We start from the raw sequence: 25,894 nt of genomic DNA, 5'->3' as shown, positions 1-25,894 counted from the left end.
GGACTATAGAAATATAAATCTGCAATAGACCGATAGGTATTGGTCAGATACAGGAATTCTGTAGGGCGTGTTGGTCAACTACACCGGCCGCAGATGGTCGTATTGGTCACATGCAAATATACCTACTGGGCGTATTCGACCAATAGAACCATTCACATATGTAGTGTGGTGTTGTTTCTGCAACATGCGAATGGCTATTGGCTCCTCCAAATCAGATCGGATAACATGCTGCTTCACTTTCTTTAGTAAGCATGCCCTATAATGCACGGGAAGAACTAAACTATCACCTGAATAGTTCTTTCTTTCTCCTAGCTTCCTCGCAGGAACTCTGCGGTTGGAACTGCGACATCTCTTCGTGTTTCTAGCCGAAGTGGATGTGATGGACCTGCGGTCTTGCAGAGAGACTGCCAAGTCGTGTCCGTCAAACAAAATTGTGCAGCTATCATGGTACGAGGCGAAAACTTTTTTTTTCTTTGAACGAGTAACACACTGCCCTTGGCACAAGAACATCTTGTGCTTCCTATGATGTCCCGCCCTGAGCTTGGCACCAAGGGTGCAGATACTGCATACAAGCTGCTGACCATTCGTACGAGCACGATATGGCTGCGCCTCCCTGTCTACTCTCGTGACGTCATCTGTTTAGGCAGGCACCACGACAAGCACCCACAGCACCTCACAGAGAACACCGCATCGAGAGAAAGAAAAAGAAAAATGGAAGACCGGAGCAAAGCGATCGTTTTTTCCAATCTCGGCGTCGGCAGCGAAGCAGAAGCATCAGACATGGCAAGAGCGCGACCGACGCCCCCTCTCGCGTCGGGCCCGGGCGCGCGCACTCCCGTTCGCTGGGCAAACAAGAGCTCCGCGAGCTGGCCTCTCGATCACGCGATGAGACTGCCTCTCGTTCCTCCCACCAGAGCGCGCCACGATTCAGCGCGCCGCGTCTCTCTGACGAGGTCACGTGCCGGCCGAGACGACGCCATTATCGACGTAACTCAGCACGCGATGTCCTGCTCCACATCGATGTTCACGTATTAAACGCAGACGTGTTGGTTGAGTGCCACGGGTTGAAGTTTCGAAGAGAAGGGTTAGAAAGCAACACGTTACAATCGTATCAGATGAAACAAGAAAAATATCTGGAAATCATTTCTTTCGAGGGCAGTATTCTAATAAGATGTGATTAAAATTACGGAGTGCACCTAAGACTACTTACGTGCTGTGAATGCGAAAGCATGCACGAGGGGTGTTCGGCTGCGGCGATGGCGTACTGCTCTAATGCAGTGGTCAGCGAAGCTGATTCGTTCGCGCCGCCCGAATGGAAGTTGATGAAGACGTCGATACCCAAACTCGGTTCAAGAGACTGGCAGTTAAGCACGCGGAGTGTTGTGGTGCGGTATGATTGAAGTGTATGAGCAGACCGACTTCAAACCGGAGTGGCACTCCCGCTTGGTGATGTGCTCAGCCATACCTCCCATGTGGTGCTACGTTGCTCTGCCTTTTGAGATGTCTTTCGTGGCGTTTACTAAAAGCTATGTAAATAGTTCATGCAAATAAACCCTAATTTCAGTGTAATAAATACGATGTTTTAAAAAAGCGGTGATGGCGCACTGTGCTCTAATGAAGTGGCTAGCGAAGCTGACCTGGTCGCGCCGGCCTAGGTTCGAAACTGACTTCAGAAGAAATTAAAGAAATTTTTTCTCTCTTTCCTTATGATGTAGGCACTGCCGATGACATCATAAGGTCAGGTGGGTTTTCGGACCGTCTGGCTTGGACAACAACGTCTGATTTTCCGCCTCATGAGCCGTATAAAACTTTGTAATTAATTATCGCCAGAGTCAAGTCCGATGATGGATAGGAATCACTGTAGTAGCCATGCAGTTTGGATCAGACTGTAAATGTGTTAGTCAACTGTTGCATGACGTCATTCTGTTGCAGCATGCATATACATAATTACTTTTATGCGCTTTGCTACTACCCCTTCACAGCTGCTATTTCATAGTAAGTGTATCGCGATAAATGAACTAGAAAAGATAGTCTACGCAAATGGTAGTGACCACTACACGGACCCTGTCTTTCCGGAAAACGGAAAGCATCATGTCGATAGAATATTTTCGCATGCTGAAACGTAATTTATGCACCCCGAGATCTGCTGTTATCGACTAAGCGCCTACATCGGTATTTCCAGCACCTGCGTGAATTTCAGGTGCAATCCGGATATCAAAAATGTAGGGTCCGCATTTCTTCATTTTGTAGCCGCACCAGCATGAGAGACGCATTGTGGAGTGTTGTGAAATGAGTGTAACGACCACCACCCGCGACCTGCTAACATGATCTATATCAATGTTTTTTTTTTTGCTGATAGTTTTTGCTTGCATTTGAGAATGTGCCCCTTACGCATTTCATTTTTACTTGGTACGTTCCGTGCGGAATGAGGACGTTTGTACCATTCGAGGACATCCTCAGGACGTTAGGTGCTGTCTGGGCATGCAGTAATATTGTGATCCAAGTGGGCCTGATCATGCACCAATGCGCGTCTGCCAGATGGCGTTGTCTTTGTATGGTTGGTTGTTTTTTTTGGGGGGGGGGGGGAGGAAATGGCGCATTATCTGTCTCATATATCGTTGGACACCTGAACCATGCCGTAAGGGAAGGGAGAAAGTGAAAGAAGAAAGGAAGAAGGAGGTGCCGTAGTGGAGGGCTCCGGAAAATTTCGACCACCCGGGGTGCACACGGGCGCCTTAGCGTTTTTCCTCCATAAAAACGGTTGTACCTTTAGCAGTCATTTCTTCACCTCTGACAAGGCCGGAGAGTCGTGGACTTCTCTATCACTCTCGTATTCTTTTTTTTAACCAACTGCCCTATTTACGCTACTTCATTCTTCCGACCATCCATTTTTCTCTCGATATAGTCATTTTTGTTACAACTCGCTTCATAGCTTCCGGGAAGAAATCATTAAAAGTCTTCAGAGCGAAAATGCGAAACCGAGTTTCAATTCGTAGTCGCCTACAACGCAATCCTGTTTTGGATGAACGTACGTGTTTCGCCGCTTATTTCGAACAAAAGGCTACATAACGACCCGTTGGCTTCTGCGCAACACGTGTATGTTTTCAACTCTGTCTACCTGTCAAAAAGAGAACAGAAACAATAGACAAACGCCATACAACCATTCGAGCTTTCAAAACACAACAAGATGGAAAGGGAAAAAATAATGGAGTACAAGATACGCTGTGATGAACGGAGCTAGGCGTACCCGCACGCATTCTCCATCGCGTGACTTGGAGCGCGCGGTGCACTCGATAGCATCGGCTAATGTGTTTGCGGGGCGGAGACACTCATTTGGACGCCGCTACCGGCACCGCTGGAGTGTGTACGGAGGTATATACAGGGCGTGCTTTGATTCTCGGCGTGGCGTCTTTCCGCACTCACCTGTTACGGTCGGCCCAGTGAGTGCGACGACTGCGTACGATTGTAGTCGCGGCGAGAATAATGACGTGCACGCTTCGACGATCAACCTGTTTCCATGCGTTACCTACATGTATCCCTCCGTCCTGGTGTTCATACCAGGTACACCCAAACTGTTCTGGTGTAGACGCGAGACACCACCAGGCTGTTCTGGTGTGCACGTAAGGCCCAACCAGGGAATCCTGGTGTTTAACCTATAGATGCGCACCAAACCATCCAGGTGGATTTTTCAACTGGGCATGGGGAACGCCTTAGGACAATAACAGTTGGCCACAACGACCCGTGGCCTGCGGCGCCTTTATTACTCCGCTAAACAGCAGTAAACGAAAGCAACATTTCAATGTTTCTCACTACTGAACACATCGGGGGTTTTAAAATTGTTGGGCTTTAAATTCTTATTATTATTCTTTGTTTAGGCAATATAAAAAGATTTTAAAACGCAGAATTCTTTTTTTTTTTTAGGGCGGATTAGGGTGTATACTGGTCATGAATGTGGGTGGAGATTCACAGTTGTTAAGTTTTATGCGACCTTAGCAAAAATTTAGCGCTGTTTGATAGCGCTTGATACTTATGCAAGTGTGCTTTGTGCGCTTCCTTATAAAGCAGTAGGTTATGAAGAAACAAAAGGTGCATTAAATGGTACGGAAACATATATCCAGAGATCATAATGGCGTGGTTGCTATAGTAATTCATCGCTGGCAGCAGTGGCTTTTAGCAGCCGGTGGCAAGTATAACGCGCCAGAGGCCGACACCATGTACACACTAAACCGGGCGACGACACGATCATGCAGGTCCCCTTAAGGTGGTGATATTTCCGCCCTTTTGTAGCATTGGCTCATTCAGTCGCATCAAAATATTGTCGAAATCTGCATTTTCACGTTTTCTACACATGAGAACATCTATACTGCTTCCAGACAACGAACCCTTGTTTCAGATTAAACTTTGGAAGCTTTTCCTCCATTTTAAAGGCTAATGTAATCGTTGTGATTGAAAATGGCGTCTCCCGATCGAACAATGGGTGTAGCCACCATATCAACAGAACGTTGCATTGAGGCACCCTATAGGTTCCCATAGATTTACATGGCGCGGAGGAGGGCTGTGCGCTAGCTTCTACGTTTGTGTGGTGCCAGTTTAAGCGATCCACATCGCTTCCCTGTTTTAACCACGTAGCTTTGACGACTGGCCAGAGAGGAGATGAGAAAAGGCACGCGTCGCTGAGGGACATGAAAGCAAACGCTGTTTCACACTAACCGAAGGTATGTAGTACAAAGGGTGGACAAGGCAAAAACATAACCGCTGGGCTTAACGACCGCTATAGACGGGTATATATCGCTGCAAATAATTAATAGTAATAAAAACAGCAAGGGCGAGCTACTGGTGGCATGCATTGTAAGGAGTGAGAGTGAGCCGTTCTGGGAGAGGAGGAACCCCATACAAAAATTTATTTAGGCAGTCTATACACTGTCCATATACTTCTGTCAATAAAGTCTATAGACTCTCTATAGACAAACCCCGAAGAATTGTCTATAGGCAATACAAATCCTATAGGTAGTCTATAGACAATCTATAGATTTATGGTCATACACTTTTAGTAGACATTTGTCTATAGACAGTCTATAGAACATGAATACACAAATAGATATATCTATAGGAAGGCAATAGAGTCAATCAGAAGTCTATAGACTCTCTATAGACCATTTTTATAAGGGACGTTACTCATTTGAGTAAGTGTTGCTTAACGATCTCGTAACGTGCATTTTCTATTAGGACATAGGTCATCCCATTGCTGCGCTGACCTGTAGCCATCAGCCTTTGAGTAGCGGAAGCAGTTGTATAGTCGCGACGAAAAAAAAGAAGTATTAGCACAATGACGTCACCGCAGCGACGAAAATTGCAACGTGCAAATGGCGTAGCACCGTGCTTCGACAACATGCCTGGCACTTTTGGAATCGGCATGTTCGTAACCGCTGCGCCGAGGGTTGCTATCTGTTGCTGGGGTGGCACGTCACAGTGCAAACATTTTTACGGAGGGAGTTACAACGTCTGAACCCTCGTGAAAAGGACCTGCACATGCGGTCGAAGGAACGAGATGAGGCACATGTGGCGCTGCGGGTGTTTTTGCAGACTCTACATTTTTAACTCCACGTGGTTTTGAACGCCGGAGCAGTTTTCGCTGGCGGGTTACTTTCGATATACAATACGCGCTTGGGGAATTTCGATGAAACTGGAATTGCAAAGGTTGACTCGTTTCGCTAAGGTGCCGGCATCAATCGGCCATTTTACGGGATTTAGCTTGAGCATAGCCCTTCATCCACACTGTAAGCAGGTTTGCTTGCGACGCTTGTATATTATAGGATGGCGGATTAAGGATGTGACGCGAATACGTACAGTTGCTACCTGTTGTGCTGATGGGGCAGTGCAGCATATATGTATAGCTCTGTGAGTCAGTTTTGCCGCAAATGAAAGCATGAGCTGGTGATGTAACAACTTTTACTTGTATTTCCATGCTGCAGAAGTGCTACATTTGTGTCACTAAATGCGAAAACGTTTGCGAGCCCTGCGATCCAGGTAAGCATGTTAAGTTTGCTTGCAGCTGATATTTTTTTTATATATATCGACGGCAAGATGTTTAAATACTTCTGCACGAATGCAGTATGCCTAACCTTGCACTAGGTGGCGCAAGTTCTGTAAATATGCACGTATACACGCTTTCAGAAGGGTGTTTCGTGCCCCAGTCTCTTTTCCATTCTCCTCATGTACAGTCGTGAGCAAAAGTGGCATACAACACGCAGCCGGCGGCGGAGCTCGGAAAACTGCATTGCAACGCCATCTAGCAACAGCTATCTAGGATCGAGACAAGCGTGGCGGTGCCCCATTTTATCTACAAGAATGTCAGTTAGCTCGGCTCGATGCGTTGAGCTGCTTCTCTCCTAAACGCTCCGACGCGATAAAAGCCACGTGGGTGGCGTTTTCTCATATTTTTGTTTTCACTTCATGGTCCAGATACGGCAAAGGCAACCGGCGCATGACCGGCGCTCGCCGTGCTGCGATATCGCTAGCGTAATGGTCATTCGCGTGAGGCTAAGTCGACGAACAAAAGGTCATGTTTGTGGCGTGCAATTCTAACTCAACATTAGTAGGTACGGTACTGCTGCGGCAGCGCTCGACATTTCACCTAACAGTAGCGCGACATACCGAAAGGAGCCAACTGACATGCCTGCAGACAAGATGGGTCCCCTTTGAGCTATCCTGGCCCCTTTCGCTGTCGGTAGATGGCGTTTCGATGCAGCTTTCCCGAGCTCCGCCACCGGCTGCGTGTTGTATACCACTTTTGATCACGACTGTACATCCGGTTACTACAAAGGTGAAGCTGCTACGGAATGATAAAAAAGCAGAGTCGGCATCTGAGCTTCGGTATCTGAGCCGTCCAAGGATCCAACGGGTATGGTTATACAGGTACGCAACGTTAATTAACCGGCTGGTTAGGAGTAGAGGCGTTTATGTGTGCAGCTTACTTCCGACAGAGCACCCATTGACAGGACAGGCGTTCACGTGTGGCGCCACACCTGCGCTGATTATAATTGAGCTGGCTATCTCCTTTCGAAAGCCATTCTGTATGGGGAACCTGCGCTGCCAAGGTGGCACTGCAATTGTTCCATTCGGTGACTCAAAACTGCTTTTGTCAGCCACTTGGGCCGCTGCAATTAATAATAATAATAATAATAATAATAATAATAATTGGTTTTGGGGGGAAAGGAAATGGCGCAGTATCTGTCTCATATATTGTTGGGCACCTGAACCGCGCCGTAAAGGAAGGGTAAAGGAGGGAGTGAAAGAAGAAAGGAAGAGAGAGGTGCCGTAGTGGAGGGCTCCGGCATAATTTCGACCACCTGGGGATCTTTAACGTGCACTGACATCGCACAGCACACGGGCGCCTTAGCGTTTTTCCTCCATAAAAACGCAGCCGCCGCAAACGCGAGAACGCATTCTGCGCGATTAGATACCCGCGTTTGGCTGTCAGCATTCATTGCCTAGCTTCTAACGGCGTAGCCGAGATAGCTGACGCATGGCACGTGCGCCCTCGACAGAGCGCGGAGGCTCACGCCAATAAGCGCCTGAAGGTGGCGCGGAAAAGTACTAATAGTACTACCCAAAGCTGCTTGCTCTTCTCGCCAGGCAGTGTGTTATGGCGCTGCAATCGGCACCGCAAACTTCAGGGCATGTTCTCCATAGGCAAGCATAAATGTACAGTTCCAGATGCACTAGAGGGTGTGCGTAGCCGTGGCAGCCAGATTGAGGCAGTGGTTACCGTACATGACACTGCAGTGATAAACAGAACAGTGAGAAACTACTGATAAGATTAGCGCTGAATACGGTCAGCTGTAGATCATCGCTCTTTTTCATATATTACTTCCTTGAGACCGCTTTAGTACCATCATGCGAGAGCATACAGACATCTTTTTTTTGTTTACAGGCAGAGTCGTGCAGAGAGCTCCCTTCAAGGCAATTGCGGCCTCGGCGTAATATGTCACACCCGAAAAATATGCCACCCTTCTGCATGCCAGACAGGATGTTTTTGAGGTGTGCCCGAGGCATGAGGTACATATTGTCTGGGAACATGTGCAGTCGATAATGCGCCACCCGTCACCACGTTATCGAAATGCAATTGTGGGCACATACGGGCGATGGAGAGCGGCTTCGATACTGCTATCGTTACCACTTCGTCCCAGTGGAAAGTTGTCCCCTCATTCACTCTGATGCTGGTCACCAGGCGGCTGAGTTATGTGCACAGATGCGGCTCTCTAAACGGCATGCAAGCTATATATATTTGTCAAGAAATGAAGCACAAACTAAATTACAATGATAGGCTTATATAGAAAACCAACAATGACGTCAGCTACGCGGAGAAAAAAAAAAGTCAATGCGGAAAAATATAAGCCTTTCCCAGACAGCCGCTAGATGGCCCCAGGCGTTGAGCCACGCGGCGCCCCGAGTGGAAACCCTTTGCTCGAGTGTACTCAACCGCGCCGGAGGCTGCTATCGCAGCACTCAGTCGGCTTATGCGCGCACATCCTTTACCTTCTCTGCCTCCTTTTTTCCCCCTTCACTTTCTTTTTGTCCTCATCTCAGTACCACCTAACTGGAGGCGGCTTTTCACGCGCGGCATGTTAGCCGAGTGAAGCCTTCTATCCTCGACGGAGGATTCTTCAACAAAGGACTGCCGTTCTGCAGCTGAAAAGTCGCGGGTTGAATACCCGGCCGAGGCAATCCAATGTCTATTAAAACACATTAAGGGGCCTCTTTCTCTTGCCATTGGCACTGTCCACCGTCTCCACGAGGTATAGTACCAGGTAACCACCATTGTTAGATTTACTACGAGACAAAAGTTAACGCAGTATACGCAAGCTCCTTGAGTAGTTTGCTAAAAACAAGCCGAAGCTGTTGAGGCAGGAAAATTTTTAAATGTCGCTGCGATAAAGATGCGTGCTTCAGTATATGAAGTCGGAGAAGAGGGCACTTAACGGAATTTTAGAGTATATTTCGAGAATGCAAACGTAGGTTTAACCGAGAATGTCGTGAAAACGAACCGGCTGTGAACCTGTATCGAAGGGCGAAGAAAAAAAAAAACTCACGACGAGAACGCATTTCGAACATGACAGGGAAGAAAGTTTTACTTATTTCTTTAAATACGTATTCCGGCACCACAACTCGAAAGACAGCGCCCTCCTGACTTCAGCAGTTTGTGTTTGAACGCGCAGCTATAAGAGAGATATTTTCTGAGAAAATGGTCGATGCATATAGCCTGTGAAAACAGTGAGGAAGTCATCTAACAATTTCGCTACAATATCTTAGCTTCCATCAAAGCGTAGAGATGAGCAAATTTGGCATTCCTGAGGCGTTTTCAGAGCTGGCTACAGAAAAGGAAACATGAACATATATGCGGCTGAAACTGCAAAAAAATACGGCTGGAGGGCTGTTGGGGCAAAACGAAGGGGAAAACAAAAACTAATTGAAGGGCAGGTGTCATTTGCACCTGAACATTAATTTAAAAAACAATAAACATCTAGCAGTTTGCTGTTTGCAATCACTGTTAAGAATATGGACCAATATCGGAAGACAACTCGGATACTTAATTTAACCCTCCCTTTGCGTAACTGGCTCTGTCTGTGCTCAAGCAAGCCGTTCACCGTGTCCGTTCTCGCGGGTTTCCCGTCGCTTAGCAGGTGGCGCCACACTCATCATTACAAGGGCGTTACTAAGGCGTTGCTTTTGTGCAGCGCCATCTCTTGGGTCACGCGGACACAAAAAACGTGCACACCGCAACAGAACTCTTCGCGCGTGGCCACTATACACTCGACGCAGCATGGCACGCGTGACCAGCATCGACATCCCGCTGTGTCCGTATCTGGAGCGTAACAACAGGGAGTGAAGAGGCGAGAAAAAAAAAGCGCGATTTTCGACGCCTTGTCGCCCGAGGGTAGCGCGTTTTGAAAAGAAACTGCAGGGACTCCAAAAAGGAGAGACAATGAAAGCTCGCGCGATTTGAAGAGCCCTCGTTTCCGCGCGAGTGTTCACTCCTCCCCGAAGTGTGTGGGGGATCGGGAAGCAAAAGTCGGGAACAGACCTGGAACACTCGTGTCATCGCTTTTCTTATTCCCGTCTCGTCCCTGATTCAGTCGTTCCGTCCTCACTTGACAACGCCTCTTTTTCCCCTCGTTTTGTTCTAGCTCCTTTGCTTTCGTGCATAGTTCATTCCGCCCCCCCCCCCCCCTTTTTTTTTTCACGACGCTACATGCATACGTGGCTTTTACGAAGCTGCAATGCAATGAGTTTGTGCGTCTGATTCCAGGCGATGACATGCGTTTTTTAGGGAGTGATTCGGGAAGCGAGGACAGTTAGTACGCGCCAGGGTGGAAAAACGGGGAGAGAGGGAGAATAGGGAAGGGAAGCACGCGCGCACTTCGTGTTAGGAAGAGCGGTTGGAAGCGAGAACAATTGAGGAGTAGCAGACGGCAGAAATGAGGATCAGCCGAGGGAGGAATGGGAAGACGGGAGAAAATGGAAGCGCGGGAGTGATGAGAGGGTGTCTAGGGTTTCGGGAGGCTCACGGAAGCGTGGCTCCAGTGCGGATCATGAAGAGCCACTTCTTTCATCGCACGCGGTTAGCAGAGCGGCCGTCGTCTCTCTTCTTTGTACTGTTGAGCGCGGTTTTCATTCTTTTAAGTTGCGTTCCCGCGAAAGGTGGGGATGGCGGTGGGATACGTTCCCTCTTGTCTCGCCCTTTGCGCCGGCGATTATTTTGCGGCCACAGGCGTGAAAACGAGGGAACGAGGGGAGAAGCGGCGTTCGCGCGCCCGCTTCGCATCTGTTCCCGCGCTTTTCAATGCTCCGCTTTCGGGAGAGGCGAACGCGTGCTGTGTGTGCAAAGGACTCCCCCGGGCATTTTCACGCTTGAAACTTGCGAGAGTAACAAAGCGGTTGAAAGGAGGAAGAGGGAAAAAAAAGCGAAATAGACGTGCAAGACACAATGCGGCCGGGTCTCCCCCCCCCCCCTCCCCCCTCGCGTATTTTTCCAAAGCACCGCGTGTTAGCACCCTAATTAGACGCAAATGAGCGGCTATTGTGCACGCAGTTGAGGAATTAGCACGATAAAAGGAGGTCGCTTTGATGCAAAACCTTCAACGGATAACACGAGTTCGTCCTTGATATAAACTATAACAAATGCTGAAGGACGAACATAATGTTATAGCTTTTTTTGCTTGCCTGTGCAGCTGCGGCTTCATAAAAAATTACTGCATTCTCACGTTTTCTGATTTATACAACTCTGTAGCCTATGCCTTATCTGGACACATTTTTTTTTAAGAACTCTTGAGGTGCGTAGATGTTCGAACAACTGTTCGCGTCCTGAATAATCGCTTGCAAGACGTGCTCGTTCGAGAAGACGACATGAGTGCAGACTGACACGCTGAGGAAGTCGCTGAACATTAGTGCAGTTCTGCTTCTGTGATTGGTTGATGAGATCTATAGCTTAGACCACTCTGTCCGGCGGTACTCTATGCACATTTCGCCTGTCTTCAGATGTCTCAGTACGCAAGCCTACGCATTGTTGTGCAGTGCATGAGCGAAATGTTTTTTCACTACCGAAACTATTCCAAGCCCATCAAAAAATCCGCAATCCCTATTCGCGGGGAGGAGACTAAACGTGAGAACAAGTGCATGCCGCTATAGTTATTGATTGTGCATAATCAGCAATGAAGCAACATGCACTTTGCCTTTCATTTAGTCTTCTCGCCACAAACAGCGTGAACTTAATAATTGGCACGAAGTTCGAATAAAGTATGCCGTAGTTTCCTTCAAACGTTGATCGTTTAAGAAACAGTTTTTTTTTTCTGAAACAGAAACAGAATTCAGAAACACTTTCAGAAATAGAATTTTAATAATTTCGCACCAAATAATTTTCCTTGGTAAAATGGGAGGGGGGGGGGGGGCGGAAGCACCCAAGTCTTTACAAGCGTATTTCATCAAGACGCTCTTGAAAGAGGAAGAGGAATCATAGTAGGCGAGGATGGTAGTGGTAGTGGTTTTATTAAAAATAATAGTAAAAAGGAAGGAAAAGATTTTTGCTAGCCCCGGCATCTGCCATCGATACTGAAGCACCTGCGCTGGGGCAGCGGAGATAAAGGATAGCAGGCAGAATGGAGAAATGAAATGAAAGAGGTGAGGGGACAGGAAGAGAGGATAGGGGAGAAGTAATATGTACAAACTATTTAGACAATAAGAAATGTGTCCAGGTTGTGCGCGTGATTAGTTCATTTTAGAGGAATTAAGAGAAGAAAAGACGCGAGCCGTCCTCAATGCTCTTCTTCGGTGATTTTACACTTCCCTTCAAAAGTGGAATCGAATCGACGGTTATCGAATTCATGTAAACATAATAGTAGCCTCGTTTACACGAATACGACAAAGTGGACTCCACTCCATTTTTTGAGGAAAGGTGCAAAGACGTCGGGGAAGAGAGTAGGGGACGAGCCACGCTTTTCCATCTCAATACGTGCTATTTCCCTCAAAAAGTGGACTGAAGTCGACTTCTGTCGCATTCATGTAAACGTGATAGCGACGCTCAGCGGAACACCCATCGCGCTAGCCCGAGCTCTCAAACGAGATCAAGCTTCCGTAATAAACTAAAACGAGAAAGACACGGAGAAGGCGGGAGATAAGAGCGGGACCCCGAAGAGAGGCACTGGAGAGGCGAATCGAGGCAGGGAGGCAAATTGGCTGGCGAAAGGCAAACTTCGACGCGTCGAGTGGAAGAAGAGCGACGGCCGCATACCGCCCGCGAGGGTCGAGGAGGCGGCGCCGTCTGTGGGAGGATTCTGTCAAGGACGTAGGGGATCAGCACGAGAGGATGAAGAGCAAAGAAAAAAGAAGAAGAAGAAAGCAGGAGACAAGAGTCGGAGGAAGACGAAGAGCCCTTGTGGTCGTCTCTCGTCTTGTTCTTGATGCCGTCAACTCGAAGCCGTCATGCGTCAGCCGTCTGCAGCGCCATGCCGCGGCCGTCGGAAAACCTGCGAGAGAGAGACAGAGAGGAAATGTTGAGCGTCGGGGACCTTAGCTACTCGGAGTGACACAAAGATAAGCAAAAAAAGAACAAAAACGAAGTCAGAAACGCAAATCGTCTCAGGAAAAGACGAGAGGAATGCAAGCCCGCGTGGCTTTCCTTGGTCCGTCTTGCTTTATAGCTGTCGGTGGTTTATACCTCTGCTTCTACAGGTTTTTTCTTTCTATGGGTATTTAGTTTTAAAGTCTTGGACAATCTCCCAATGAACGCATTGACTACCCTCAGGAAAGAAGAGGACTAACAGAACAACCTAATAAGAAGATACCGAATAAGCAAAGAACGCAATACCTTGAAGAACCTCGGAGGAAGTCACGTGTCCTCGGCTCATACGCACTCCTTCTCAACCCTCCTCCCGCGCTACACAGCTACACACAATTCGCCCTCGTACGCACGCGTACAGCCCCCCCCCCCCTTTTTCATTACTTGCCAGGAAAGCTTCGAGACCAAGCTCGGCTCACGTATAGGCCTGTGCAGGCGGTGCCTCCACGCTTGTTTTAACCTCGCCCGGTCGTCTCTCGCTTTCCTACATTTCTTTGTCCCGTTTCCCGCCTGTAGGCATTCTCCGGTTTCCAATACCTGTTTCGTAACCGGAGCGGTATATAGGAATGTGTTTGCTCTCGTCGGTCCCAAGAAACGCATATCGCGGGCGTGTGTGTGTGTGTTCAAGGTGTGTGTTTGTGTGTGCCCGGTGCGCAGAGCCGCACCGGACAGCTTCCGCCAGGGCTCGGCGTCCGCTCGTCGTCAGTCCGTCTGTCAAAGTCGGCGCAGGCCCGGCCTGTGTGTCTGTCGTTCGACGGCGCTGTTTGCTAACCCTCGCGTCGTCCCTGGGGCGGGGACCGGAGGAAAGTTTGCGCTCCGTGCAGCCCCTTGACGCCGGGGTGGTCCGCGTTCAAGTGGCTCGGAGGAAAACTGGAACACAGGAGTCCAGGATTCGGAGCGAGTGGCAGCTAAAACGAAGCAGCACGAGGCAGACTATACTCCAGCAGCTGTGCTGCTAGTACAACAGCTGGATTGGCCTCCTGCTCTTGTGTTGGGCAGAATTTGCGGCTGACTAAAGCGAACACAACAACGCGCTACAGACGATACGATAGACAAATGCTGAGTTGAAGCCTTATTGTTTGGGGTAAAATATTTCAATCAGAAAACGCTGACTGTGCCAGTAACAAGTTTATATATTGGAGTGAATCTTTTGTTGCCTCGCGCCTTTTTAGCTGACTCGCTATTACAAAACAAGTAACCCAGCATTCACTTCTGTATGCGGAACAGGGCTGCGCTTTGCATGGACAGAATTGAACCCTCTCTGAACAAGGGAAGAGTCGGGGCTAATTTATTGGTCATTCTGGAAGGAATCGCGCTAAACTTCGCGCTAATAACGCAAAGGTCGTAAGTTCGATCCATGCGCAGGGCACGTTATTTTCCTACCCCGCAGATTACTGCAGCAATACTGCGCAGAGATGAGTTTTTAAACCATATTTTTGAGAAAAGCTATTTTCTGCGTAGGCTAGGAAGCAAGAAACTATACATGCAATTTCGCAGCTTTCAAATGCTCCCTGAAATAGTTGCACGTTGTCCGGCCTGCTAGCTCAGTCGGTTAGAGCGTCGTGCTAATAACGCGAAGGTCGTAGGTTCGATCCCTGCGCAGGCCACATTTTTTCTGCTACATCGCAGTTTACTGCAGCAATACTGCGCAGAGATGAGTTTTTAAACCATATTTTTGAGAAAAGCTATTTTCTGCGTAGGCTAGGAAGCAAGAAACTATACATGCAATTTCGCAGCTTTCAAATGCTCCCTGAAATAGTTGCACGTTGTCCGGCCTGCTAGCTCAGTCGGTTAGAGCGTCGTGCTAATAACGCGAAGGTCGTAGGTTCGATCCCTGCGCAGGCCACATTTTTTCTGCTACATCGCAGTTTACTGCAGCAATACTGCGCAGAGATGAGTTTTTAAATCATATTTTTGAGAAAAGCTATTTTCTGCGTAGGCTAGGAAGCAAGAAACTATACATGCAATTTCGCAGCTTTCAAATGCTCCCTGAAATAGTTGCACGTTGTCCGGCCTGCTAGCTCAGTCGGTTAGAGCGTCGTGCTAATAACGCGAAGGTCGTAGGTTCGATCCCTGCGCAGGCCACATTTTTTCTGCTACATCGCAGTTTACTGCAGCAATACTGCGCAGAGATGAGTTTTTAAATCATATTTTTGACAAAAGCTATTTTCTGCGTAGGCTAGGAAGCAAGAAACTATACATGCAATTTCGCAGCTTTCAAATGCTCCCTGAAATAGTTGCACGTTGTCCGGCCTGCTAGCTCAGTCGGTTAGAGCGTCGTGCTAATAACGCGAAGGTCGTAGGTTCGATCCCTGCGCAGGCCACATTTTTTCTGCTACATCGCAGTTTACTGCAGCAATACTGCGCAGAGATGAGTTTTTAAATCATATTTTTGAGAAAAGCTATTTTCTGCGTAGGCTAGGAAGCAAGAAACTATACATGCAATTTCGCAGCTTTCAAATGCTCCCTGAAATAGTTGCACGTTGTCCGGCCTGCTAGCTCAGTCGGTTAGAGCGTCGTGCTAATAACGCGAAGGTCGTAGGTTCGATCCATGCGCAGGCCACATTTTTTCTGCTACATCGCAGTTTACTGCAGCAATACTGCGCAGAGATGAGTTTTTAAATCATATTTTTGACAAAAGCTATTTTCTGCGTAGGCTAGGAAGCAAGAAACTATACATGCAATTTCGCAGCTTTCAAATGCTCCCTGAAATAGTTGCACGTTGTCCGGCCTGCTAGGTCAGTCGGTTAGAGCGTCGTGCTAATAACGCGAAGGTCGTAGGTTCGATCCCTGCGCAGGCCACATTTTTTCTGCTACATCGCAGTTTACTGCAGCAATACTGCGCAGAGATGAGTTTTTAAATCATATTTTTGAGAAAAGCTATTTTCTGCGTAGGCTAGGAAGCAAGAAACTATACATGCAATTTCGCAGCTTTCAAATGCTCCCTGAAATAGTTGCACGTTGTCCGGCCTGCTAGCTCAGTCGGTTAGAGCGTCGTGCTAATAACGCGAAGGTCGTAGGTTCGATCCCTGCGCAGGCCACATTTTTTCTGCTACATCGCAGTTTACTGCAGCAATACTGCGCAGAGATGAGTTTTTAAACCATATTTTTGAGAAAAGCTATTTTCTGCGTAGGCTAGGAAGCAAGAAACTATACATGCAATTTCGCAGCTTTCAAATGCTCCCTGAAATAGTTGCACGTTGTCCGGCCTGCTAGCTCAGTCGGTTAGAGCGTCGTGCTAATAACGCGAAGGTCGTAGGTTCGATCCCTGCGCAGGCCACATTTTTTCTGCTACATCGCAGTTTACTGCAGCAATACTGCGCAGAGATGAGTTTTTAAATCATATTTTTGAGAAAAGCTATTTTCTGCGTAGGCTAGGAAGCAAGAAACTATACATGCAATTTCGCAGCTTTCAAATGCTCCCTGAAATAGTTGCACGTTGTCCGGCCTGCTAGCTCAGTCGGTTAGAGCGTCGTGCTAATAACGCGAAGGTCGTAGGTTCGATCCCTGCGCAGGCCACATTTTTTCTGCTACATCGCAGTTTACTGCAGCAATACTGCGCAGAGATGAGTTTTTAAACCATATTTTTGAGAAAAGCTATTTTCTGCGTAGGCTAGGAAGCAAGAAACTATACATGCAATTTCGCAGCTTTCAAATGCTCCCTGAAATAGTTGCACGTTGTCCGGCCTGCTAGCTCAGTCGGTTAGAGCGTCGTGCTAATAACGCGAAGGTCGTAGGTTCGATCCCTGCGCAGGCCACATTTTTTCTGCTACATCGCAGTTTACTGCAGCAATACTGCGCAGAGATGAGTTTTTAAACCATATTTTTGAGAAAAGCTATTTTCTGCGTAGGCTAGGAAGCAAGAAACTATACATGCAATTTCGCAGCTTTCAAATGCTCCCTGAAATAGTTGCACGTTGTCCGGCCTGCTAGCTCAGTCGGTTAGAGCGTCGTGCTAATAACGCGAAGGTCGTAGGTTCGATCCCTGCGCAGGCCACATTTTTTCTGCTACATCGCAGTTTACTGCAGCAATACTGCGCAGAGATGAGTTTTTAAACCATATTTTTGAGAAAAGCTATTTTCTGCGTAGGCTAGGAAGCAAGAAACTATACATGCAATTTCGCAGCTTTCAAATGCTCCCTGAAATAGTTGCACGTTGTCCGGCCTGCTAGCTCAGTCGGTTAGAGCGTCGTGCTAATAACGCGAAGGTCGTAGGTTCGATCCCTGCGCAGGCCACATTTTTTCTGCTACATCGCAGTTTACTGCAGCAATACTGCGCAGAGATGAGTTTTTAAATCATATTTTTGAGAAAAGCTATTTTCTGCGTAGGCTAGGAAGCAAGAAACTATACATGCAATTTCGCAGCTTTCAAATGCTCCCTGAAATAGTTGCACGTTGTCCGGCCTGCTAGCTCAGTCGGTTAGAGCGTCGTGCTAATAACGCGAAGGTCGTAGGTTCGATCCCTGCGCAGGCCACATTTTTTCTGCTACATCGCAGTTTACTGCAGCAATACTGCGCAGAGATGAGTTTTTAAATCATATTTTTGAGAAAAGCTATTTTCTGCGTAGGCTAGGAAGCAAGAAACTATACATGCAATTTCGCAGCTTTCAAATGCTCCCTGAAATAGTTGCACGTTGTCCGGCCTGCTAGCTCAGTCGGTTAGAGCGTCGTGCTAATAACGCGAAGGTCGTAGGTTCGATCCATGCGCAGGCCACATTTTTTCTGCTACATCGCAGTTTACTGCAGCAATACTGCGCAGAGATGAGTTTTTAAATCATATTTTTGAGAAAAGCTATTTTCTGCGTAGGCTAGGAAGCAAGAAACTATACATGCAATTTCGCAGCTTTCAAATGCTCCCTGAAATAGTTGCACGTTGTCCGGCCTGCTAGCTCAGTCGGTTAGAGCGTCGTGCTAATAACGCGAAGGTCGTAGGTTCGATCCATGCGCAGGCCACATTTTTTCTGCTACATCGCAGTTTACTGCAGCAATACTGCGCAGAGATGAGTTTTTAAATCATATTTTTGACAAAAGCTATTTTCTGCGTAGGCTAGGAAGCAAGAAACTATACATGCAATTTCGCAGCTTTCAAATGCTCCCTGAAATAGTTGCACGTTGTCCGGCCTGCTAGGTCAGTCGGTTAGAGCGTCGTGCTAATAACGCGAAGGTCGTAGGTTCGATCCCTGCGCAGGCCACATTTTTTCTGCTACATCGCAGTTTACTGCAGCAATACTGCGCAGAGATGAGTTTTTAAATCATATTTTTGAGAAAAGCTATTTTCTGCGTAGGCTAGGAAGCAAGAAACTATACATGCAATTTCGCAGCTTTCAAATGCTCCCTGAAATAGTTGCACGTTGTCCGGCCTGCTAGCTCAGTCGGTTAGAGCGTCGTGCTAATAACGCGAAGGTCGTAGGTTCGATCCCTGCGCAGGCCACATTTTTTCTGCTACATCGCAGTTTACTGCAGCAATACTGCGCAGAGATGAGTTTTTAAACCATATTTTTGAGAAAAGCTATTTTCTGCGTAGGCTAGGCAGCAAGAAACTATACATGCAATTTCGCAGCTTTAAAATGCTCCCTGAAATAGTTGCACGTTGTCCGGCCTGCTAGCTCAGTCGGTTAGAGCGTCGTGCTAATAACGCGAAGGTCGTAGGTTCGATCCCTGCGCAGGCCACATTTTTTCTGCTACATCGCAGTTTACTGCAGCAATACTGCGCAGAGATGAGTTTTTAAATCATATTTTTGAGAAAAGCTATTTTCTGCGTAGGCTAGGAAGCAAGAAACTATACATGCAATTTCGCAGCTTTCAAATGCTCCCTGAAATAGTTGCACGTTGTCCGGCCTGCTAGCTCAGTCGGTTAGAGCGTCGTGCTAATAACGCGAAGGTCGTAGGTTCGATCCCTGCGCAGGCCACATTTTTTCTGCTACATCGCAGTTTACTGCAGCAATACTGCGCAGAGATGAGTTTCTAAACCATATTTTGGAGAAAAGCTATTTTCTGCGTAGGCTAGGAAGCAAGAAACTATACATGCAATTTCGCAGCTTTCAAATGCTCCCTGAAATAGTTGCACGTCCGGCCTGCTAGCTCAGTCGGTTAGAGCGTCGTGCTAATAACGCGAAGGTCGTAGGTTCGATCCATGCGCAGGCCACATTTTTTCTGCTACATCGCAGTTTACTGCAGCAATACTGCGCAGAGATGAGTTTTTAAATCATATTTTTGACAAAAGCTATTTTCTGCGTAGGCTAGGAAACAAACTATACATGCAATTTCGCAGCGTTCTCATGCTTGCTGAAACAATGGCACGTTGCCCGGCCTGCTAGCTCAGTCGGTTAGAGCGTCGTGCTAATAACGCGAAGGTCGTAGGTTCGATCCCTGCGCAGGCCACATTTTTTCTGCTACATCGCAGTTTACTGCAGCAATACTGCGCAGAGATGAGCTTTTAAACCATATTTTTGAGAAAAGCTATTTTCTGCGTAGGCTAGGGAGCAAGAAACTATACATGCAATTTCGCAGCTTTCAAATGCTCCCTGAAATAGTTGCATGTTGTCCGGCCTGCTAGCTCAGTCGGTTAGAGCGTCGTGCTAATAACGCGAAGGTCGTAGGTTCGATCCATGCGCAGGCCACATTTTTTCTGCTACATCGCAGTTTACTGCAGCAATACTGCGCAGAGATGAGTTTTTAAATCATATTTTTGACAAAAGCTATTTTCTGCGTAGGCTAGGAAACAAACTATACATGCAATTTCGCAGCGTTCTCATGCTTGCTGAAACAATGGCACGTTGTCCGGCCTGCTAGCTCAGTCGGTTAGAGCGTCGTGCTAATAACGCGAAGGTCGTAGGTTCGATCCCTGCGCAGGCCACATTTTTTCCCTATCCCGCAGATTACTGCAGCAGTACTCCGCAGAGATGAGTGCTGAAACGATTTTTTTTCACAAAAACTACTTTCTGTGTATACCAGGAAACAAGAAACTATACATGCACTTTCGCAGCGTTCTCATGCTCCCTGAAATAGTTGCATGTTGTCCGGCCTGCTAGCTCAGTCGGTTAGAGCGTCGTGCTAATAACGCGAAGGTCGTAGGTTCGATCCCTGCGCAGGCCACATTTTTTCTGCTACATCGCAGTTTACTGCAGCAATACTGCGCAGAGATGAGCTTTTAAACCATATTTTTGACAAAAGCTATTTTCTGCGTAGGCTAGGAAGCAAGAAACTATACATGCAATTTCGCAGCTTTCAAATGCTCCCTGAAATAGTTGCACGTTGTCCGGCCTGCTAGGTCAGTCGGTTAGAGCGTCGTGCTAATAACGCGAAGGTCGTAGGTTCGATCCCTGCGCAGGCCACATTTTTTCTGCTACATCGCAGTTTACTGCAGCAATACTGCGCAGAGATGAGTTTTTAAATCATATTTTTGAGAAAAGCTATTTTCTGCGTAGGCTAGGAAGCAAGAAACTATACATGCAATTTCGCAGCTTTCAAATGCTCCCTGAAATAGTTGCACGTTGTCCGGCCTGCTAGCTCAGTCGGTTAGAGCGTCGTGCTAATAACGCGAAGGTCGTAGGTTCGATCCCTGCGCAGGCCACATTTTTTCTGCTACATCGCAGTTTACTGCAGCAATACTGCGCAGAGATGAGCTTTTAAACCATATTTTTGAGAAAAGCTATTTTCTGCGTAGGCTAGGAAGCAAGAAACTATACATGCAATTTCGCAGCTTTCAAATGCTCCCTGAAATAGTTGCACGTTGTCCGGCCTGCTAGCTCAGTCGGTTAGAGCGTCGTGCTAATAACGCGAAGGTCGTAGGTTCGATCCCTGCGCAGGCCACATTTTTTCCCTATCCCGCAGATTACTGCAGCAGTACTCCGCAGAGATGAGTGCTGAAACGACTTTTTTTCACAAAAACTACTTTCTGTGTATACCAGGAAACAAGAAACTATACATGCACTTTCGCAGCGTTCTCATGCTCCCTGAAATAGTTGCATGTTGTCCGGCCTGCTAGCTCAGTCGGTTAGAGCGTCGTGCTAATAACGCGAAGGTCGTAGGTTCGATCCCTGCGCAGGCCACATTTTTTCTGCTACATCGCAGTTTACTGCAGCAATACTGCGCAGAGATGAGCTTTTAAACCATATTTTTGAGAAAAGCTATTTTCTGCGTAGGCTAGGAAGCAAGAAACTATACATGCAATTTCGCAGCTTTCAAAAGCTCCCTGAAATAGTTGCACGTTGTCCGGCCTGCTAGCTCAGTCGGTTAGAGCGTCGTGCTAATAACGCGAAGGTCGTAGGTTCGATCCCTGCGCAGGCCACATTTTTTCTGCTACATCGCAGTTTACTGCAGCAATACTGCGCAGAGATGAGCTTTTAAACCATATTTTTGAGAAAAGCTATTTTCTGCGTAGGCTAGGCAGCAAGAAACTATACATGCAATTTCGCAGCTTTCAAATGCTCCCTGAAATAGTTGCACGTTGTCCGGCCTGCTAGCTCAGTCGGTTAGAGCGTCGTGCTAATAACGCGAAGGTCGTAGGTTCGATCCCTGCGCAGGCCACATTTTTTCTGCTACATCGCAGTTTACTGCAGCAATACTGCGCAGAGATGAGCTTTTAAACCATATTTTTGAGAAAAGCTATTTTCTGCGTAGGCTAGGAAGCAAGAAACTATACATGCAATTTCGCAGCTTTCAAATGCTCCCTGAAATAGTTGCACGTTGTCCGGCCTGCTAGCTCAGTCGGTTAGAGCGTCGTGCTAATAACGCGAAGGTCGTAGGTTCGATCCCTGCGCAGGCCACATTTTTTCCCTATCCCGCAGATTACTGCAGCAGTACTCCGCAGAGATGAGTGCTGAAACGATTTTTTTTCACAAAAACTACTTTCTGTGTATACCAGGAAACAAGAAACTATACATGCACTTTCGCAGCGTTCTCATGCTCCCTGAAATAGTTGCATGTTGTCCGGCCTGCTAGCTCAGTCGGTTAGAGCGTCGTGCTAATAACGCGAAGGTCGTAGGTTCGATCCCTGCGCAGGCCACATTTTTTCCCTATCCCGCAGATTACTGCAGCAGTACTCCGCAGAGATGAGTGCTGAAACGATTTTTTTTCACAAAAACTACTTTCTGTGTATACCAGGAAACAAGAAACTATACATGCACTTTCGCAGCGTTCTCATGCTCCCTGAAATAGTTGCATGTTGTCCGGCCTGCTAGCTCAGTCGGTTAGAGCGTCGTGCTAATAACGCGAAGGTCGTAGGTTCGATCCCTGCGCAGGCCACATTTTTTCCCTATCCCGCAGATTACTGCAGCAGTACTCCGCAGAGATGAGTGCTGAAACGATTTTTTTTCACAAAAACTACTTTCTGTGTATACCAGGAAACAAGAAACTATACATGCACTTTCGCAGCGTTCTCATGCTCCCTGAAATAGTTGCATGTTGTCCGGCCTGCCAGCTCAGTCGGTTAGAGCGTCGTGCTAATAACGCGAAGGTCGTAGGTTCGATCCCTGCGCAGGCCACATTTTTTCCCTATCCCGCAGATTACTGCAGCAGTACTCCGCAGAGATGAGTGCTGAAACGATTTTTTTTCACAAAAACTACTTTCTGTGTATACCAGGAAACAAGAAACTATACATGCACTTTCGCAGCGTTCTCATGCTCCCTGAAATAGTTGCATGTTGTCCGGCCTGCTAGCTCAGTCGGTTAGAGCGTCGTGCTAATAACGCGAAGGTCGTAGGTTCGATCCCTGCGCAGGCCACATTTTTTCCCTATCCCGCAGATTACTGCAGCAGTACTCCGCAGAGATGAGTGCTGAAACGATTTTTTTTCACAAAAACTACTTTCTGTGTATACCAGGAAACAAGAAACTATACATGCACTTTCGCAGCGTTCTCATGCTCCCTGAAATAGTTGCACGTTGTCCGGCCTGCTAGCTCAGTCGGTTAGAGCGTCGTGCTAATAACGCGAAGGTCGTAGGTTCGATCCCTGCGCAGGCCACTTTTTTTCTTCCTACCCCGCAGATTACTGCAGCAGTACTCCGCAGAGATGAGTGCTGAAACGATTTTTTTTTCACAAAAACTACTTTCTGTGTATACCAGGAAACAAGAAACTATACATGCACTTTCGCAGCGTTCTCATGCTCCCTGAAATGGTTGCATGTTGTCCGGCCTGCTAGCTCAGTCGGTTAGAGCGTCGTGCTAATAACGCGAAGGTCGTAGGTTCGATCCCTGCGCAGGCCACATTTTTTCCCTATCCCGCAGATTACTGCAGCAGTACTCCGCAGAGATGAGTGCTGAAACGATTTTTTTTCACAAAAACTACTTTCTGTGTATACCAGGAAACAAGAAACTATACATGCACTTTCGCAGCGTTCTCATGCTCCCTGAAATAGTTGCATGTTGTCCGGCCTGCTAGCTCAGTCGGTTAGAGCGTCGTGCTAATAACGCGAAGGTCGTAGGTTCGATCCCTGCGCAGGCCACATTTTTTCCCTATCCCGCAGATTACTGCAGCAGTACTCCGCAGAGATGAGTGCTGAAACGATTTTTTTTCACAAAAACTACTTTCTGTGTATACCAGGAAACAAGAAACTATACATGCACTTTCGCAGCGTTCTCATGCTCCCTGAAATAGTTGCATGTTGTCCGGCCTGCTAGCTCAGTCGGTTAGAGCGTCGTGCTAATAACGCGAAGGTCGTAGGTTCGATCCCTGCGCAGGCCACATTTTTTCCCTATCCCGCAGATTACTGCAGCAGTACTCCGCAGAGATGAGTGCTGAAACGATTTTTTTTCACAAAAACTACTTTCTGTGTATACCAGGAAACAAGAAACTATACATGCACTTTCGCAGCGTTCTCATGCTCCCTGAAATAGTTGCATGTTGTCCGGCCTGCTAGCTCAGTCGGTTAGAGCGTCGTGCTAATAACGCGAAGGTCGTAGGTTCGATCCCTGCGCAGGCCACATTTTTTCCCTATCCCGCAGATTACTGCAGCAGTACTCCGCAGAGATGAGTGCTGAAACGATTTTTTTTCACAAAAACTACTTTCTGTGTATACCAGGAAACAAGAAACTATACATGCACTTTCGCAGCGTTCTCATGCTCCCTGAAATAGTTGCACGTTGTCCGGCCTGCTAGCTCAGTCGGTTAGAGCGTCGTGCTAATAACGCGAAGGTCGTAGGTTCGATCCCTGCGCAGGCCACTTTTTTTCTTCCTACCCCGCAGATTACTGCGGCAATACTGCGCAGAGATGAGCGTTTAAGCCATATTTATGACAAAAACTATTTTCTGCGTTGACTAAGAAACAAGAAACTGTACATGCAATTTCGCAGCGTTCTCATGCTCCCTGAAAAAATGGCACGTTGTCCGGCCTGCTAGCTCAGTCGGTTAAAGCGTCGTGCTAATAACGCGAAGGTCGTAGGTTCGATCCCTGCGCAGGCCACATTTTTTCCCTATCCCGCAGATTACTGCAGCAGTACTCCGCAGAGATGAGTGCTGAAACGATTTTTTTCACAAAAACTACTTTCTGTGTATACCAGGAAACAAGAAACTATACATGCACTTTCGCAGCGTTCTCATGCTCCCTGAAATAGTTGCACGTTGTCCGGCCTGCTAGCTCAGTCGGTTAGAGCGTCGTGCTAATAACGCGAAGGTCGTAGGTTCGATCCCTGCGCAGGCCACATTTTTTCCCTATCCCGCAGATTACTGCAGCAGTACTCCGCAGAGATGAGTGCTGAAACGATTTTTTTTCACAAAAACTACTTTCTGTGTATACCAGGAAACAAGAAACTATACATGCACTTTCGCAGCGTTCTCATGCTCCCTGAAATAGTTGCACGTTGTCCGGCCTGCTAGCTCAGTCGGTTAGAGCGTCGTGCTAATAACGCGAAGGTCGTAGGTTCGATCCCTGCGCAGGCCACATTTTTTCCCTATCCCGCAGATTACTGCAGCAGTACTCCGCAGAGATGAGTGCTGAAACGATTTTTTTTCACAAAAACTACTTTCTGTGTATACCAGGAAACAAGAAACTATACATGCAATTTCGCAGCGTTCTCATGATCCCTGTAACAATGGCCCGCTGTCCGGCCTGCTAGCTCAGTCGGTTAGAGCGTCGTGCTAATAACGCGAAGGTCGTAAGTTCGATTCCTGCGCAGGCCACTTTTTTCTTCCTATCCCGCAGTTTACTGCAGCAATACTGCGCAGAGATGATTGTTTAAACCATATTTTTTCACAAAACTATTTTCTACGTTGACTAAGAAACAAGAAACTATACATGCACTTTCGCAGCGTTCTCATGCTCCCTGAAATAGTTGCATGTTGTCCGGCCTGCTAGCTCAGTAGGGATTCGACTTCCGGCCACCGAGCGTGACGGACGTGCGATGACGGGCTCCGTTGGAGCAGCTACAGCGGTCATGTCTGGCCGCGGAAACAGGGCTTTTGCCTCGGATGAAGAGTATCAGGTGATTCTGCCTACCCTTCCTACAGGACGTGTTGTGTTGAACACAGTTTATTTTGCACGCTGACGTGCGGGCCCGTCCTTATCGGGTCGAAGATTTCAGGGATGCGCTGGCTCAGCTGATGCTGCTCCCCGAGGTTATCGCCTTGGGGGCGTATCGCATGAGCCATGTATGGGCTGTTACTTTCGCGAGTGCTGAGGCGGTGACGAAAATTCTTTCTGCCGGAGACCTGAAAGTCAAGGACCGCCGCTGTCTCGTCATCGACCCGGCAAACCAGGACGTCCGCGTCAAGCTGCACTGGCTGCTGCACAACGTGCCCGACGAAGACGTGAGGGTAGCCTTTGCTCCGTACGGCAAGGTGAGC

The 25,894-nt window shown here is 47.6% G+C and overlaps 35 non-coding genes across 35 annotated transcripts; all 35 read left to right on the top strand.

Annotated features, from left to right (window-relative positions):
• Positions 1 to 14,647: 14,647 nt before the first annotated feature.
• On the top strand, positions 14,648 to 14,721 carry TRNAI-AAU (transfer RNA isoleucine (anticodon AAU)). The gene has a single exon. It is a non-coding gene; the product is annotated as a tRNA-Ile (tRNA).
• Positions 14,722 to 14,886: 165 nt separating this feature from the next.
• TRNAI-AAU (transfer RNA isoleucine (anticodon AAU)) lies at positions 14,887 to 14,960 on the top strand. The gene has a single exon. It is a non-coding gene; the product is annotated as a tRNA-Ile (tRNA).
• A 165-nt stretch (positions 14,961 to 15,125) lies between these two features.
• Positions 15,126 to 15,199, top strand: TRNAI-AAU (transfer RNA isoleucine (anticodon AAU)). Its single transcript has one exon. It is a non-coding gene; the product is annotated as a tRNA-Ile (tRNA).
• Positions 15,200 to 15,364: 165 nt separating this feature from the next.
• On the top strand, positions 15,365 to 15,438 carry TRNAI-AAU (transfer RNA isoleucine (anticodon AAU)). The gene has a single exon. It is a non-coding gene; the product is annotated as a tRNA-Ile (tRNA).
• A 643-nt stretch (positions 15,439 to 16,081) lies between these two features.
• Positions 16,082 to 16,155, top strand: TRNAI-AAU (transfer RNA isoleucine (anticodon AAU)). The gene has a single exon. It is a non-coding gene; the product is annotated as a tRNA-Ile (tRNA).
• A 165-nt stretch (positions 16,156 to 16,320) lies between these two features.
• On the top strand, positions 16,321 to 16,394 carry TRNAI-AAU (transfer RNA isoleucine (anticodon AAU)). The gene has a single exon. It is a non-coding gene; the product is annotated as a tRNA-Ile (tRNA).
• A 165-nt stretch (positions 16,395 to 16,559) lies between these two features.
• Positions 16,560 to 16,633, top strand: TRNAI-AAU (transfer RNA isoleucine (anticodon AAU)). Its single transcript has one exon. It is a non-coding gene; the product is annotated as a tRNA-Ile (tRNA).
• A 165-nt stretch (positions 16,634 to 16,798) lies between these two features.
• On the top strand, positions 16,799 to 16,872 carry TRNAI-AAU (transfer RNA isoleucine (anticodon AAU)). Its single transcript has one exon. It is a non-coding gene; the product is annotated as a tRNA-Ile (tRNA).
• Positions 16,873 to 17,037: 165 nt separating this feature from the next.
• TRNAI-AAU (transfer RNA isoleucine (anticodon AAU)) lies at positions 17,038 to 17,111 on the top strand. The gene has a single exon. It is a non-coding gene; the product is annotated as a tRNA-Ile (tRNA).
• A 165-nt stretch (positions 17,112 to 17,276) lies between these two features.
• Positions 17,277 to 17,350, top strand: TRNAI-AAU (transfer RNA isoleucine (anticodon AAU)). The gene has a single exon. It is a non-coding gene; the product is annotated as a tRNA-Ile (tRNA).
• A 165-nt stretch (positions 17,351 to 17,515) lies between these two features.
• On the top strand, positions 17,516 to 17,589 carry TRNAI-AAU (transfer RNA isoleucine (anticodon AAU)). Its single transcript has one exon. It is a non-coding gene; the product is annotated as a tRNA-Ile (tRNA).
• An 882-nt stretch (positions 17,590 to 18,471) lies between these two features.
• On the top strand, positions 18,472 to 18,545 carry TRNAI-AAU (transfer RNA isoleucine (anticodon AAU)). Its single transcript has one exon. It is a non-coding gene; the product is annotated as a tRNA-Ile (tRNA).
• A 165-nt stretch (positions 18,546 to 18,710) lies between these two features.
• On the top strand, positions 18,711 to 18,784 carry TRNAI-AAU (transfer RNA isoleucine (anticodon AAU)). Its single transcript has one exon. It is a non-coding gene; the product is annotated as a tRNA-Ile (tRNA).
• Positions 18,785 to 18,949: 165 nt separating this feature from the next.
• TRNAI-AAU (transfer RNA isoleucine (anticodon AAU)) lies at positions 18,950 to 19,023 on the top strand. Its single transcript has one exon. It is a non-coding gene; the product is annotated as a tRNA-Ile (tRNA).
• A 398-nt stretch (positions 19,024 to 19,421) lies between these two features.
• On the top strand, positions 19,422 to 19,495 carry TRNAI-AAU (transfer RNA isoleucine (anticodon AAU)). The gene has a single exon. It is a non-coding gene; the product is annotated as a tRNA-Ile (tRNA).
• Positions 19,496 to 19,896: 401 nt separating this feature from the next.
• Positions 19,897 to 19,970, top strand: TRNAI-AAU (transfer RNA isoleucine (anticodon AAU)). Its single transcript has one exon. It is a non-coding gene; the product is annotated as a tRNA-Ile (tRNA).
• Positions 19,971 to 20,135: 165 nt separating this feature from the next.
• TRNAI-AAU (transfer RNA isoleucine (anticodon AAU)) lies at positions 20,136 to 20,209 on the top strand. The gene has a single exon. It is a non-coding gene; the product is annotated as a tRNA-Ile (tRNA).
• A 404-nt stretch (positions 20,210 to 20,613) lies between these two features.
• Positions 20,614 to 20,687, top strand: TRNAI-AAU (transfer RNA isoleucine (anticodon AAU)). The gene has a single exon. It is a non-coding gene; the product is annotated as a tRNA-Ile (tRNA).
• A 165-nt stretch (positions 20,688 to 20,852) lies between these two features.
• Positions 20,853 to 20,926, top strand: TRNAI-AAU (transfer RNA isoleucine (anticodon AAU)). The gene has a single exon. It is a non-coding gene; the product is annotated as a tRNA-Ile (tRNA).
• A 165-nt stretch (positions 20,927 to 21,091) lies between these two features.
• On the top strand, positions 21,092 to 21,165 carry TRNAI-AAU (transfer RNA isoleucine (anticodon AAU)). The gene has a single exon. It is a non-coding gene; the product is annotated as a tRNA-Ile (tRNA).
• A 165-nt stretch (positions 21,166 to 21,330) lies between these two features.
• On the top strand, positions 21,331 to 21,404 carry TRNAI-AAU (transfer RNA isoleucine (anticodon AAU)). The gene has a single exon. It is a non-coding gene; the product is annotated as a tRNA-Ile (tRNA).
• A 165-nt stretch (positions 21,405 to 21,569) lies between these two features.
• Positions 21,570 to 21,643, top strand: TRNAI-AAU (transfer RNA isoleucine (anticodon AAU)). Its single transcript has one exon. It is a non-coding gene; the product is annotated as a tRNA-Ile (tRNA).
• A 165-nt stretch (positions 21,644 to 21,808) lies between these two features.
• On the top strand, positions 21,809 to 21,882 carry TRNAI-AAU (transfer RNA isoleucine (anticodon AAU)). Its single transcript has one exon. It is a non-coding gene; the product is annotated as a tRNA-Ile (tRNA).
• Positions 21,883 to 22,047: 165 nt separating this feature from the next.
• TRNAI-AAU (transfer RNA isoleucine (anticodon AAU)) lies at positions 22,048 to 22,121 on the top strand. Its single transcript has one exon. It is a non-coding gene; the product is annotated as a tRNA-Ile (tRNA).
• Positions 22,122 to 22,286: 165 nt separating this feature from the next.
• Positions 22,287 to 22,360, top strand: TRNAI-AAU (transfer RNA isoleucine (anticodon AAU)). The gene has a single exon. It is a non-coding gene; the product is annotated as a tRNA-Ile (tRNA).
• A 404-nt stretch (positions 22,361 to 22,764) lies between these two features.
• Positions 22,765 to 22,838, top strand: TRNAI-AAU (transfer RNA isoleucine (anticodon AAU)). Its single transcript has one exon. It is a non-coding gene; the product is annotated as a tRNA-Ile (tRNA).
• Positions 22,839 to 23,003: 165 nt separating this feature from the next.
• On the top strand, positions 23,004 to 23,077 carry TRNAI-AAU (transfer RNA isoleucine (anticodon AAU)). Its single transcript has one exon. It is a non-coding gene; the product is annotated as a tRNA-Ile (tRNA).
• Positions 23,078 to 23,245: 168 nt separating this feature from the next.
• Positions 23,246 to 23,319, top strand: TRNAI-AAU (transfer RNA isoleucine (anticodon AAU)). The gene has a single exon. It is a non-coding gene; the product is annotated as a tRNA-Ile (tRNA).
• Positions 23,320 to 23,484: 165 nt separating this feature from the next.
• On the top strand, positions 23,485 to 23,558 carry TRNAI-AAU (transfer RNA isoleucine (anticodon AAU)). Its single transcript has one exon. It is a non-coding gene; the product is annotated as a tRNA-Ile (tRNA).
• Positions 23,559 to 23,723: 165 nt separating this feature from the next.
• TRNAI-AAU (transfer RNA isoleucine (anticodon AAU)) lies at positions 23,724 to 23,797 on the top strand. The gene has a single exon. It is a non-coding gene; the product is annotated as a tRNA-Ile (tRNA).
• A 165-nt stretch (positions 23,798 to 23,962) lies between these two features.
• On the top strand, positions 23,963 to 24,036 carry TRNAI-AAU (transfer RNA isoleucine (anticodon AAU)). The gene has a single exon. It is a non-coding gene; the product is annotated as a tRNA-Ile (tRNA).
• A 165-nt stretch (positions 24,037 to 24,201) lies between these two features.
• On the top strand, positions 24,202 to 24,275 carry TRNAI-AAU (transfer RNA isoleucine (anticodon AAU)). The gene has a single exon. It is a non-coding gene; the product is annotated as a tRNA-Ile (tRNA).
• Positions 24,276 to 24,441: 166 nt separating this feature from the next.
• Positions 24,442 to 24,515, top strand: TRNAI-AAU (transfer RNA isoleucine (anticodon AAU)). The gene has a single exon. It is a non-coding gene; the product is annotated as a tRNA-Ile (tRNA).
• Positions 24,516 to 24,679: 164 nt separating this feature from the next.
• Positions 24,680 to 24,753, top strand: TRNAI-AAU (transfer RNA isoleucine (anticodon AAU)). The gene has a single exon. It is a non-coding gene; the product is annotated as a tRNA-Ile (tRNA).
• Positions 24,754 to 24,918: 165 nt separating this feature from the next.
• TRNAI-AAU (transfer RNA isoleucine (anticodon AAU)) lies at positions 24,919 to 24,992 on the top strand. Its single transcript has one exon. It is a non-coding gene; the product is annotated as a tRNA-Ile (tRNA).
• Positions 24,993 to 25,894: the final 902 nt, after the last annotated feature.

Source organism: Amblyomma americanum, chromosome 5, assembly GCF_052857255.1.
Source record: "Amblyomma americanum isolate KBUSLIRL-KWMA chromosome 5, ASM5285725v1, whole genome shotgun sequence".
Taxonomy (NCBI): domain Eukaryota; kingdom Metazoa; phylum Arthropoda; class Arachnida; order Ixodida; family Ixodidae; genus Amblyomma; species Amblyomma americanum.
This window is presented reverse-complemented; position numbering and strand designations above follow the sequence as displayed.